The sequence below is a fragment of the Montipora foliosa genome, chromosome 7 (genome assembly GCF_036669935.1).
Source record: "Montipora foliosa isolate CH-2021 chromosome 7, ASM3666993v2, whole genome shotgun sequence".
Lineage (NCBI taxonomy): Eukaryota > Metazoa > Cnidaria > Anthozoa > Scleractinia > Acroporidae > Montipora > Montipora foliosa.
Genome location: NC_090875.1, coordinates 749,381 through 763,832, shown reverse-complemented (window position 1 = coordinate 763,832; position 14,452 = coordinate 749,381). Strand labels below are relative to the sequence as shown.

At 47.7% G+C, this 14,452-nt stretch overlaps 2 non-coding genes and 1 pseudogene across 2 annotated transcripts; 1 reads left to right on the top strand and 2 right to left on the bottom strand.

Annotated features, from left to right (window-relative positions):
- Positions 1-3,030: 3,030 nt before the first annotated feature.
- Positions 3,031-3,149, top strand: LOC138012132 (5S ribosomal RNA). Its single transcript, XR_011124997.1, has one exon. It is a non-coding gene; the product is annotated as a 5S ribosomal RNA (ribosomal RNA).
- A 978-nt stretch (positions 3,150-4,127) lies between these two features.
- LOC138011999 (U1 spliceosomal RNA) lies at positions 4,128-4,291 on the bottom strand. Its single transcript, XR_011124896.1, has one exon. It is a non-coding gene; the product is annotated as a U1 spliceosomal RNA (small nuclear RNA).
- Positions 4,292-4,485: 194 nt separating this feature from the next.
- On the bottom strand, positions 4,486-4,696 carry LOC138012104 (U2 spliceosomal RNA; annotated as a pseudogene).
- Positions 4,697-14,452: the final 9,756 nt, after the last annotated feature.

The following is a 14,452-nucleotide window of genomic DNA, read 5'->3' as shown; positions in this document are numbered from 1 at the left end:
GTGTAAGTTCGCCTTCACAAAGTGCCTAATCGTCGCTAGATAGAAACTGGTCTAATTGTTCTGAAAGCCAGTCTTGGCTTTCCAGGTCGACCGGTTCGGCAGAGTAGAGATTTTGGTAAAAATCCCTGCATTCCCGAAGAATGTTTTTATCGGACGTGACTGAGGTGTTATTGACACGTAATTCAGAAATTGCATTCCGTGGCTGACGCTTGTTTTCGAGTTGGAAGAAATACCTCGTCGGTTTTTCTCCCATCTCGATCCATTGCTCTTTGCTACGGATCATAGCCCCTTCTACGGCGCGATCATCGATTGTTTTGAGTGGATCTTTGATCTCTGCAAGGCGAACATGATCGGCGGCGGTGTTTGAATGACTGCGAGCTGTTATAAGCCGGAACTCGTGTTCTAAATTGGATTTTTCTCGCCTTCTCTCACGGCTTTGTTCAATGCTGTGGGAGATGGCGATTTCTTTTAGCTGTAATTTACCAGCGTCCCACCAGATCCGTGGATCGGTGAAAGCTGGTTTGTTGTCTTGCCAGGCCGGCCAGAAATCATTTACAGCTGAACAGAAAGATTCTGATTTTAACAGCTGGGAGTTAAATTTCCAGACGCCACGTCCCCTCGGGTTTGAATTTCCGAGCGTGACCTTTAGACTAATTATATGATGGTCTGAGTACCCAAAGGAGTTGCATTTAAAATTGGTGATGCGTGATCTCCAAGCCCTAGGAGTATAGAACCGATCCAGCCGGCAGCCCACACTGTGTGGGCCGTTAAACCATGTAAACAAACGCCCGGTAGGGAAATTAACACGATAATAGTCTTCTAAATTTAAAGAGTCAGTGAAAGCATGGAGTTGTGTGACAGCCCTGTCTCCAAAGCTGTCATCGCCGCCCCATTTGTCTAGCTGAATATTTGGAACACAATTAAAATCGCCGACCACAAAGGTGTCGAGATTCGGAAATGGGAAACGCCAGAGGTTGTCAAAAAATAATTCACGTTCTGCGTGGAGGTTTGGCGCGTACACGTTGACAACTTGGAAAAAACATTTATCAAATTCGAGTTTAACAGTGATGACCCTGCCGGCCAAATCGGTGTGGAAATCGGCGATTTTCACTGAACTGTTCGGATGACCAAGCACAGCAACTCCCGCCGATCTATTTGAACCCGGAGACCACGCACACTGGCCTCCCCAATCATTCTCCCAAGCCTTACCGGAAAGGGAGTCGGCAAGGTGTGTTTCTTGCAGAAAAAATAAATCAGAATTTAGGGATTTTAGGGATTCAAAAACTTTGACTCGTTTATGGCGTTCGGCGATGCCGTTAACGTTAATAGAAACTATCGAGACAGCCATAGTGACGAGTACGAGGAAAAAAACTATGTTATGTCTTAACATTAACATAATGATAACAACAAAAGGGGAATAAACTGGTATCACTTAACGTTTAAAATAAGGTCGGTTGATCCCTACGTAAATCCTCACAGATAGTCATGAGACTAGCAAAGGCGTCCGCTTTGAGTGTTCCTCTCAAGGTCTGCCACTTTTCCTTTTCCTTGTCGTTTACATTGTTTCTAGACACCTTACGAGGATCCGCGTCCGCGAAGTTGCGGAGTAGATGTTGGAGGTAAAAAGAACGGATGGTGTAAAAACGGTCGCCGTCCACATGGTGCATAAGTTTGGTCCTAGCTGGACCGCGTTCCTTTAGTGCCTGAAGGAAGGCCTTTTCAAAAACAGCAATCTGCTCGCTAGCTATAGTCTTTTTTGCTGAGGGATTATCGTCTTTGACTGGCCAGGAGGGTGGGCGTTTACGCGTGACTTCGGAAGAATCTTGAGATTCAGAAAATAAGACCTGCATTACTGCGTTCGCATAGCTTGTCGGCGTGGCGGTTTCTTCTGATTGCGATGGCGCAGTGTCCATAGTGTCCTCGGTTGGTGCCGGTGTTTGAGGCGTCTCGGAGTTGCTCGCGATATTATCCCCGGGGGGCGAAGGATTTCTGCGAAGCCTCGCTTTTTGCGGGCAGTGTTGGACCACATGCTCAGCCGAACCACAGCGATAACATGTAATGGGTTGCCCCGTATACTTGAAATGGATTTCGATGCCGTTGATGACAATTTTCCGAGGGAGATCCTTGTCCAGAGAGATGAACTCGGCCACGCGAATTCCGCGCTCAATGTGCGAGAAGCCCTCCTCGTTGTAATAAAGACGCCTGAGAGCGTCGGTGTTCAACTTGCCATAACCTTTAAGGAAAGACACAAGATCCAAGTCCGGGTATTCCACGGACACAAAAATTGACACATGAATTGAGCGAGCTCCGAGGAGTCGCAGAGGTTTAACGGTGTTCTCGTAGTCAAAGCCAGCCTGGGCCAGACGTGACGCATTTTCTGCAGTATCCAAAGTAATATTGAAGCATTTGCCTCCGAACATGGGGACAACGCCAGTAATTGTAGGCTGGAAAGCTGGTAAGGATCGGACAAGAGTAAGAGCATCTAGCTCCATTCCATCTTCTACAATGAGGCGGACCGAACGCTTGTGAGCGAACGCATTGCGAGGTCTCGCAGCCATCTTCAATACGCCACTCCAAAAACGTCAGGAAATCCGAAAAAAAACCTTGTTACGAACTCCGAATAATCCAAAAGGCTGGGCGAAAACACTAGAAACTTGCTCGGACGAAAAAAACCGGTGATCCAGGACGCGAAAAGACTAAAATTCTCAAAACTTTCGGAGCTAAGACCCACGCGTGATCTTAGCCAAAAGGCCGAGAAGCGATGCCCGTAAATGCTCACAGCAGACAAGGTGCTCCCAGTCTCATGGCCACGAGATATGGTGGTCCGATTACAATCCGTGCCAAGGAAGGAATGCCCAAAGCCAACCTGAAAACGAGGCGCACACAACGATCGCCCTTGTACGGTGGGCAGCAGGACCAGCATTGCATGGCACTTGCGTTGACGGCAAGAGGACAAATGCACATTGTGCTTGCTCTGACCTCGTTTTCATTTTCCCTTATAACAAAGTTAATTTTCACGGCAAATTACTTGTCTACGACCATACCACAGGGAAAACACCGGTTCTCGTCCGATCACCGAAGTTAAGCCCTGTCGGGCGGGGTTAGTACTTGGATGGGAGACCGCCTGGGAATACCCCGTGTTGTAGGCTTCCCTTTTTCCTTCTGTACACTTGATTATCTCAAAAAATCTCAGTTTCCTTCAATGAAAGAACATTCCAAACCAGGTTTTTTGAACACAACATGCCAACGATATGTCAAAGATGAGACATACAACAAAAACAAAATAGTTCACACGAGAAAGTGGAACTTGTATTCCCAAGGAAGCGCGTGCGCACGAGATCTTATCAATCCAACGTTTATGACATGAAACGTATCTTTTCGTTTGAGCAAAGAACAGGATACGACAAGTAAAAAATACATGCACTGTTATGCATTAGATGGAAGTTAACCTAGCCCGGATGATATGTATACAACGAAGGCTACAACACTACAACATTGACCTTGCGAAAACGTGACTTACGTGACGTAGCGCACTTCAAAGTCTTACTGTTCCCTGCTCAACACGGACAGTACGTATTCAAAGGGCCGATAAGACACTATCCTGACCATGAAAGATTTACTTTTTATGATAACAATCCAATTAACTGATAACATAGAGAAACCACAAAGTGTTGGCCACAGAAATGTAACGCCAACTGATCTGGCGGGTCCTCAGTTACTCAATGCAAAACGGGCTCTCCAGAACGCAACATAACACAACGCAAAAGAAATCTATCGCGATGGAGCAGTACAAACACACATCCACTTACGTTTTCGAAACGATGCACGAGGATAAGAGCTCGACCCGCTGGCATTTTCTTGTCTCACTCGTCTATCGATGGCAATCGATGCGGCTGAAATAAACACCTCCTCTCGCTCTCTCTACGGCCAAGAATGAAAGAAATAAAATCACAGTTTTGCAGTGCACCAAGTACGGAACATTCACCTACAATTTCAGCAGTGGACTTCACAAATACAACTCACCTTCCTTAGTCTTTACACCGCCACCGCATCTCCTTTTCCCTGCCCTGCCTGAAACGTTACCAACAAACCTTCCCATTAGCCAACTTTGCCACTGGGGTTTGGTGCGGGGACTAGCGCGAACGCAGGTCCCCACTACCAGAAATTATACGCTCAAGTTACCCACATTTGGGGTAATCGCAAGGGTCTACCCAATCGAAGTGCAATGAAAGAGCCTCACCTTGAGAGGACTGCCTCCCTGATCACAGTGCCTCCTGCGTCAGGTAAGTATGCCTTCTCAGCCTCTTCGGGACCGCAAAACGCAACTTGTCTGCGCATACCATGTGGTAATGGGGGTCACGTGCTCCTCGTCCTGTCGTGTCGTGCTGTCCACTCGCTGCTATGCTACCTAGAAAAGACAAGAGAATGTGAAGGTTGGTTGGTTGGTCACTTGTTCTGCTTTCACTTGATTATTTCTTTCCCAGAGGGAAGTGGGCCACGCTCGGAGGTAGTGCTATACCGAGGCAACCCGTGGCCGGGACGAGGCAAGCCTCTTTTCCACGCCCCAGTTCCGAAAATCAGTTTAATATATGAGCTGCTCGATGAGCAGCGTATCAGATATTAAGCTGATAAGAACAGATTTTTTTTCTTTTGATAATATTTATTTACAAGGGCCCAAGGGCCCAGGTAAAAAGATCAGGTTCACAAAATTACAAGGTCCAAACAATTACGCGTATCCGAAAAGTAAGCGGAAGTACAAAAAGGCGGCAAAGAGCAAAAAATACAAGCAGCATAAAAACAAATTCAAAACAAAGTCCAAAGTCCATTAATCCATATCCAAAGTCCATTAATCAAAATCCAAGGTCCATTAAACAAAATCCAAAGTCCGTTAAACGAAATCCAAGGTCCATTAATCAAAATCCAAAGTCCAAGTCCATATCCAAATCCATTAATTGCAATCCGAAGTCGTAACAAATAATCCATAAAAACCTAAAACATCTAAAGACGGAAATTAATTTTATCACTACTACTTACAGAACACATCACACTATTAACAGACCAGAAGCGCTTAAGAGTCTCGAGTGAGTCACCCAAAACCCGCAATCTCACATCCTTTACAATGCTATTAATAATTGACACAGAAGATAAAGTACTATTACGAAAGGTTGCGAGATTGCGGGCCCACCAAACAAAATACAAAATAGTCGCAATCAAATAGTGAGAGACAAGGAGGCTATCGCTAGTTGGGTAAGTAGAAAAAGGGAACAAGACCGACAAAAAAGAAAGCACAAAGGGAGAGCCCAAGAGAGAAGACAGGAAGGGAGAAAAGTGACGCCACACACGTACGACTCTGCGACATTCAATAAAACAATGTTTAGGGGTCTCGGGTTGCGAGCAAATCGCACAAGCTTCAGAACGGATGTAACCCCATTGCTTAAGATTATAGGGAACCCGAACGCCGTTATGTAAAAGTAACCAGAGCAAATCACATTTACGGTTTTCAATGATCTTTAGCCGGGATTTACGCCAGACCGAGGTCCACCGGTTAATGGAACGACCAACAACGGCGTCCCAGAAACCGGCGCACCGCGGGGGAACAGACGGAAAAGCAAAGAGAACAGAATAGATCTTCTTACAAGACAGATCATCAGGAAGGGAGCCGCTACGGGCAAAGATATCTTGAAAGGCCGAAAGACACTTTCGATAAAAAAGGGACGGTTCGGAAGAAACAGGAACAGAATTAGAGGCGAAAGAAAAGCGATCGTCTAATTTAGCCAAACAGTTGCCTAGGAAGTAACGTGCCAGGTAGTGCCACTTCTGGTCCCCAAAGTTGTCACGTAGGCTTGCAAAGCACGAAAGGCGCAAACTAGAACATTTGGAGGGAAAGTCAACAACGTTGAGGCCACCCTGCCTCAAGGGGGCGCAGGAACGCTGCCGGCTCACGTTCTCCATTCGACCTCGCCAAATAAAAGGCCAGACAATCTTACGATATCTATCGCACACCCATTTAGGGGGCAAAAGGATTTTCGCAGTATGCCAGAGGCGGCTCGCACCCAACACGTTAACAATCAGCGCGCGTCCAACAAAAGAAAGTTCTGTTTGTTTCCATAAGTTCAGTTTGGTTTCGAGTTTGTCCAGTTTTGACCGCCAATTATCCGATTCCACAGAAACTAAGCCGTTAGAGAAGAAAATACCAAGAATTTTGATTTTCGAGACCCATTTAAGACCGAAAGGAGAGGCACCGTTTGATCGCCATCTGCCGAGCCGCATTGCTTCAGTTTTGGAAGCATTTAACTTTGCCCCAGAGGCCCTCTCATATCTGCTGACAACTCGCAAAACTTGGCAAAGTGAAGTTTCGGTTTTCGCAAAAATTGTCGCATCATCAGCGTACTGTGATATTTTAAACTGAAGGCCAGCAGCTCCGGGAAGTCTAAAACCGACAATCCCATTGCACTTACGCACCTGAGTAGAGAGGACCTCTGAGACAAGAACGTACAAGAGGGGGGAGAGAGGACAACCCTGCCTCACCCCTCTTTCAAGTACAATAGGGACAGAGAGATGACCATTACAAATTACCCGAGAGAATACATTATGGTAGAAGAGACTGACCCATTTGCAAAAGGAAGGACCGAAGCCAAAGCTGGACAAAACTCGCATGAGGAAGGAATGATCAACACGATCGAAAGCTTTTTCTTGGTCAAGGGTGATGAGAATGCCAGGTTCATTTGATTTACAGATCATATCGAGGGTATCACGAATGAGTTGGAGATTCGAAAAGATCGACCGACCGACTACCCCGCAAGTTTGATCACAATGAACAATTGAATGCATTACTGGCTTCAGACGCTCAGTAATTGCTTTAGACGCGATCTTATAGTCTGTATTTAAAAGCGAAATTGGTCTCCAATTCTTAGGCAAGCGTTTATCATCTCTCTTATAAACTAGGCGCAGAAGGCCTTCGCGCTGGCTATCCGTCAGAAAACCGGAGCGATAATCCTCATTCAGGACCCGAGTGAGAACATCGCCCAGGTCCTCCCAAAAAGCTAGGTAAAATTCCGTTGGAAGGCCATCAGAGCCTGGCGATTTGCCAGTCTGAAGGCCATTCAGGGCAGTCAGAAGCTCGTTTGTTGTAAGTTCGCCCTCACAACTCAAACGCTCAGAATCAGAAAGAGAAAACTCTAGATCACTGAGTTTGGGTCTGAAGATCAAGAACATCTTTACTGAATAAATTCTTGTAGAAATCAACAAGAATCGATTCAATGTCACCTTGTGCTGTCTTCTCCACGCCATTGGCGTCAAGAAGACAATCGAAAGAATTCTTTTCGGCTCTCTTTTTCTCAAGACGGAAAAAATATCTAGACGGTTTCTCACCCTCCTCGAACCACTTGGCGCGTGATCGGATCATGGCGCCCTCAGCCTCACGAGAGATGAGGGAAGCAAGGGCACTTTCTAAATCTCTAATTTCAGACACAACAGAGGAAGCCCCGTTGGCGAAAGACCTCTTGGCAGAAATCAAGCGCCTGGTAAGCCGATTCCGCTCGCGATTAGCTAATTTGCGCTTTTTAGAACAAAAATCAATGCAAAGACTACGAATACCGGACTTAAGATGATCCCACCACGCGCCAAGGGAGTCGAAGCAAGCAAAGCGCTGTTTCTGCTCCCTTATGAAAGACGACATTCGATTTTTAAAAGAGGTATCAGATAAGAGGCTAGAGTTAAATTTCCAAATACCGTTCCGAGGGCAAGACAGATTATCAAGAGACAAGTTCAAAAGGACAAAATCATGATCGGAAAAAACGCAAGGCAAAACATCGGAAACTGAAACATGAGGGGCGAGCAGACGAGAGATCAAAAAACGGTCAATCCGCGAGGCCTGTGTGTGGCCAGAATTCGCCCAGGTAAACGAAATCCCACGGGGGTTCCGTTTGCGCCAAATATCGATAAGCGAGTTATCAACTAGCAGAGAATGAAGAACAGCCTTATCAGGCAAGGAAACATTTGAGGACGACAGGCGATCAAGCAAATTATCAATGCTATTAAAGTCGCCAGCAATGATGCGGACAGGTGACAAAAAGAAGTTATGTAAATCTTGGAAAAACGTCTTGCGCTCGGAAACGGTATTTGGAGCATAGATATTGACTACATTAATCCTATGCGGCCCCAATAGCACCAATGCACTAAGGATTCTTCCATCGGAATCAAAAACAAAGCGAGAGACGGAGCCTTGAAAGGTGGGGGATACAAGTAGTCCGACGCCGGACGACCTGCCTCTCCCAAAGGACCAAAAACATTCGCCGGGCCAGTTACGGGAGAAGTCATCGGCTTGCTGCTTACAAGACACATGAGTCTCTTAAATCAAAAAAAGGTCAAAATTAAGCTGAGACAATTCATGTAGGAATTGATCACGTTTAGTACGCGTAACCAGCCCACGGATATTTAAAGAGAGTAGTTTAAACATTGGTGCTATCGACGCCGCCCAACAGTAACATAACCATCATCATCATCACCATCGCTATTAGGTTCTCGATGCGGACGCTCGTGGGTCCTCGAGCGCTCGCGATCACCACCCTGCTCGGCACGCAAATCGTGCCGGCGCTCCCGGTCCCGAGCCCGGGCGGGGGAACCGCCAGGGGCATCGCGACCAGAAGCACCGAGCTCAGACGCACCGGAGGGAGGCTCAGAGCGGGACGCCCAAGACTCCGCGGGCTCCACTGACACTTTATGAGGTACATTACCACCGCTACTCTCCTGTGTTTCGGGGATGACGCTCGGAGAAGTTCTTTCACCATCAGCCAAAGGAGCAGCACTTTTGGGCACAGGATCACCAGCAGGGACCGGCCCGCCAGTAGCCCCCCCACCAACAGGGGCAGGAACCACCGGCTGAGGAGCCGGAGGCCCAGCCCCCGCAGGAGGGGAGGACACAGGCGGCCGTGGAGGAGCAGCAACAGTCTTCGCAATGTCGGCATAAGTGGAAGCTCGTGGAGCACGCTCGATGTTGGCGCTAAAAAGAACAAAAGGGCAGTCGCCACAAAGGTGATCGGAGGCCAAACAGACGGAACAGAGGCGGGGAGAAGGACAATCCCGCGAGTGGTGGCCAGGCTCCTGACAATTAATACAACGTATTGATTTGCATGTGCTCATTAAGTGTCCAAGTCCCCCACAACGGCGACAGGTCTTCGGCTGGCCAGGGTACCACACCCTAACCATTTCGCTAACAACGAGGACAGTAGAGGGTATGGCCCGGCGAAGACGCATGCGGGCTGTTCTGATCCCATTCTGGATACCTGATGACACATAGTCGCGCCTGAAGGAAAGGACCTTTCCATAGTTTGACAAATGCCCCAGAAGGACAGTGTCAGGCATCTCAGGGGCGGCTTCATAGATCTTCACAAGAACAATACGTTGGTCACAATATCCTGCAAAGACTTGACAACCTGAAACAAAAAAATCGGTACAGCCAACAACTTTTGCTTTAGCAAGAGGGTCATTAAAAGTGACGACCCAAGAACCAGATGAACTGCGGTGCTGGATGGCAGAAATAAAATCAGGGTCAATGCCGATGGCATCAAGACCGTTGACAATTTCATGACTAGTACACCTGGTGTCCACTGAAAAATAAACCGAACACTCCTGGTTGAGGCGAACGGAAGCGCCGTCATTAAACCATGACCAAGTTGATGCTGGGGCAACACTGAAAATTGCACCATTATCCCCCAGGTCTCGCAACACTTGTGGTGCGTCCGAGCCAGGCAAGGAATGTTCAGAAAACAAAGACGGGGAGCCTTCTGCGTCACAGCATCGTGGACTCTGCACAGGCACATCATGGTCAGCAACAGAAACATCATTAACATCATCTTCATCGTAAACGCTCATTGTGTCAGTGACACTATTCTCATCTCCCATCACTGCTGGGTGTAGGTTACAGCTTCTTTGTGGGCCTGCAATTGGAAAAAAATATGTTAGCCAAAAGGCCGAGAAGCGATGCCCGTAAATGCTCACAGCGGACAAGGTGCTCCCAGTCTCATGGCCACGAGATATGGTGGTCCGATTACAATCCGTGCCAAGGAAGGAATGCCCAAAGCCAGCCTGAAAGCGAGGCGCACACAACGATCGCCCTTGTACAGTGGGCAGCAGGACCAGCATTGCATGGCACTTCCGTTGACGGCAAGAGGACAAATGCACATTGTGCTTGCTCTGACCTCGTTTTCATTTTCCCTTATAACAAAGTTAATTTTCACGGCAAATTACTTGTCTACGACCATACCACAGGGAAAACACCGGTTCTCGTCCGATCCGTGAATATCTGTGGAAATCGTTCCTTTTACCTAGCCATCGAGCCCGGATTTTTGCTCAGTCCTGTTCCTAAGAGTTCAGTGATTTTTTTTCAGTTATTATTTCTACAAATTTCACTCGCCTCACCGACTGTGAGAGCGACGTCCTCTCTCGCCTTTCTGCCTCGCCACCATGGCCGACAGGAAGGCTAGAAGTTTCACTGTCAAAACTCCTCCTGGAGTAAACCTTGGATTGATCAGAACCGCCATTGAAGGGGAATCCAACCCTACCGCGATCAAGGTCTTCCAACAACTCTCAGCTTCGGAATATTTAGTCGAACTATCTAATCTAGAACTCACAGAAGAGCTTATCGAGAACGGCTTCACCGCCGGCGATCACCACATCAATTGTCACCCGCCACATGGCTATTACCTAAATGTCAGTATCATGGGCCTCAAGGCTTATGTTGCTGACGATGAAGTTACTACAAGCCTACAACAGTACGGGGAAGTGAAATCTTCTGTTATTCGCCTCAAATACCGAAGCGATCACGAGCTCGCTGGGCTCGAAAACGGCAATCGCTTAATCAAAATGATCCTAACAGCGCCCTCTATTCCGTATTCCCTACGTATCGGGGGCGAATGGTGCAGGATCATCCACAACAACCAACAATGCGTCTGTACAAACTGCCAAGAATTAGGACACACAAGGAAACACTGCCCGACCATCGAATGCCGGCGATGCCATGAACAGGGACATTTGTCTTTCAATTGCCCTCAAAATACCTCCGAGCGTGACAGGAATGTCGCCGATAATACTGCCGACGACACTACTCCAATGCTCACTGAACCTGCCATTATCCCTCCAATAGAAACTACTACAACGAGCCCTGACGTAGAACAACCATCTATCTCTGCCGATCATACCCCTGAAACCTCGAACTTTCCAGCTCAAGAAGACCCGACCTCAGGACACAAGCGCCAATTGACCACGGACTCGGACTCTGACAATAGCGTCAAACCTCAACAACGCCGGCCTTGTTTAAATCCAGCTCCGAACCTCCAAGTTGCGCGATCACCCAAGAACACGACCACTAAAGACACGGCTAAAGACCCCAACAAAAAACCTTCTCCAAAAAAATAAACATTCGTACGCGTAAGTGCTCTATTCTTATTTTTAATCCTATTAGCTTTATCTAATTTCAATGTCATAAGTATCAACACTCATGGTCTGCGTTTATCGCAACGCAGACAGCTAGCTTTTAACCTTTTTAAGAGGCACAAACACGATATTTTCCTCCAAGAAACTCATTGGACCAACGACCTGAAACCCGAAATTCAACGTGAATGGGGAGGGCCAATAATTTTTAGCAACGGCACTGCCAATGCTCGCGGCGTTGCAATTCTTTTTCGAAAGGAATTTGAATGCGTAATGAGACCACCCAGAACTGACGACACCGGACGTATCGTGAATATTTCTGTCACGTATGACGATCACGCCATTAACCTCCTAAACATTTATGCCCCCAACACCGACACGGAACGAAAACCATTTTTTCAATCACTTTCTACATATATCAGCACTACACACTACAACATTATAGGTGGCGATTTTAATTCTATCGCCAATTTATCTCTGGATAAATCTGGCGGCGCCACACACGCTCGCCAAACAGCTGTCACGACCCTTCACACGCTATGTTCAACTCACCTTCTGTCTGACATCTGGCGTGACCGCAATCCAACCTGTAAACAATTCACTTGGACCGGTCACCACCCCGTAACTAACGCACCCATCCGAACCCGTATTGATAAATTTATTGTTAGCACATCACTATCGCCTTATATCACCAAAACCACCATCCAACCATACCCCTTCTCTGATCATGACATAATAACCCTAGCCATCGATTTCTCCCAACAGCCACGGGGGGAGGGTTATTGGCATTTTAACAACTCGCTACTCGCCGATCGTGATTTTCAGACGTCTATTACCGATTTCTGGTCATCCTGGCTTACCCAGAAACCCCGATTCCCTGACCCGCTTGTTTGGTGGGACAAGGCCAAACATCAGTTCAAGAAACTCGCTATACAACGCAGCAGTGCCCTACGCAAAATCTCCCGTCATCAGCGCTCTCAACTCGAGAATAACCTCGTGCGACTCCAACGCCTCGCCACCTCTGACCAACCCCAAGACATTCAACGCTACCTCGATGCCAAAGCCCAACTCCGCAAATTCGAAACCCAAGACCTCGAAGCCCTCACAATCCGTACACATGCTCGTTATCACGAAGAGGGAGAAAAAAGCACACGCTATTTTCTCTCTCTGGAAAAGGCCGCCCAATCCAAACAAACCTTGAATATTCTTTCCACCGACAACCTCCAAACCCTCACCCAACCCGTCGACATCATCCATGAAACTCACCGTTTTTATAAAGAGCTCTACACCGCCGACCCCATTACTCCTGCCGATCAAGACTCTTTCCTCGACGTTACCCTACCACGCCTTTCTGAACACGCCCAAGGATGCTGTGAAGGACTCGTCTCTGAACGTGAACTACACTCCGCTCTCTCCTCCATGGAGAATAATAAATCGCCGGGTTATGATGGCCTATCCACGAACTTCTACAAGAGTTTTTGGCATCTTCTAGGACATGAGCTCACTGGCGTCTACAATCACGCTTTCTTAAATGGCACCCTCCCTCTCTCCCAGCGGCGGGGAATTGTTACATTATTGTACAAGAAAGGAGACAGGACAAAACTGAAGAACTGGAGACCAATCACTTTATTGAATACAGATTACAAAATCCTCACCAAAGCACTCTCGAAACGCCTTACCACAGTACTCCCCTTCATTATACACACTGATCAAACTGCATGCATTCCAGGTCGTAGTATCAACGACAATACACGCCTCATACAGGACACCATCACGTACGCAAACGAAACGAACACTCCTCTCGCACTTATCTCTATTGACCAACTGAAGGCATTTGACCGAGTCTCTCACCAGTTTCTTTTCAAAACCCTCTCCAAATTTGGCTTTGGGCCACAGTTTATTCGTTGGATCCAATTATTATACAACAATGTCTCTAGTTCGGTTAAAACCAATGGCTGGCTATCTGCTTTTATACCGCTCGAACGTGGCCTACGTCAAGGTTGCGCTCTCTCGATGCCTCTCTACATCCTCACTGCCGAAATCCTCGCGACACACATCCGCTCTCACACCGCCATCCATGGTCTGCGCCCTCCTGGCTCTGCCACGGAAGTACGTATATCCCAGTACGCCGATGACACTACTCTCTTCCTCACTGAAGACGCCTCCATCCACACCGCTTTTGAAATCTTCCAGAACTACGAACGCGCCTCTGGTGCCAGGATTAACCTCGACAAATGCAAGGGCCTCTGGTGTGGGGCCTTTATCAGTCGCCAAGACTCCCCTCTAGATTTCGAGTGGAACACCAACGCCTTTCCCGATAAGATCCTCGGGCTCTACGTTGGCAACAGTGACTGCTCCCTGCGAAACCTGGAACATAAAATTGACAAAATCAATATTACCGTCGCTGCATGGCGTCACCGCTCCCTTAGCTTTAAAGGACGCGCTCTCATCATCAACTCTCTCCTCACCTCAACACTCTGGTATCACGCCACCAACCTCTACTTCCCCTCTTGGGCTATTGACAACATAGAACGTGCGATATATAACTTCTTCTGGGACAATAAACGCCCTCTAGTATCTCGCGACATCCTTTCCCTCCCTTTGACGGAGGGTGGTTTCAACATTCCGCGAATTGCCACCAAAATACAAGCGCTTCGTATTAACACCATTCGTCGCCTACTCGAACCCGAATGCGCCCACTGGAAATCCTTTACAGCTCATTTCCTCCGCCTCACCAACATGTCCCTCGGAAAACTCACCCTTTCCTTGGATTACACCCCACAACACATTGATGCCCGCCTTCCTCTGTACCACAGAGACCTACTCCTCGCCTGGCACAAACACTCTCCTCATCACATCTGCACAGAACCGCCTGTCATCCTGCCCGACATTATGAATGAACCTCTATTTCGTAACCCCCTCATCACCGACCACGATACCCCCCTCTACTATCCTGAGTGGGCTCGCGCAGGCCTCATTCAAGTTAAGGATCTTTGCTACATCGCCATTCCCGGATTTCTAC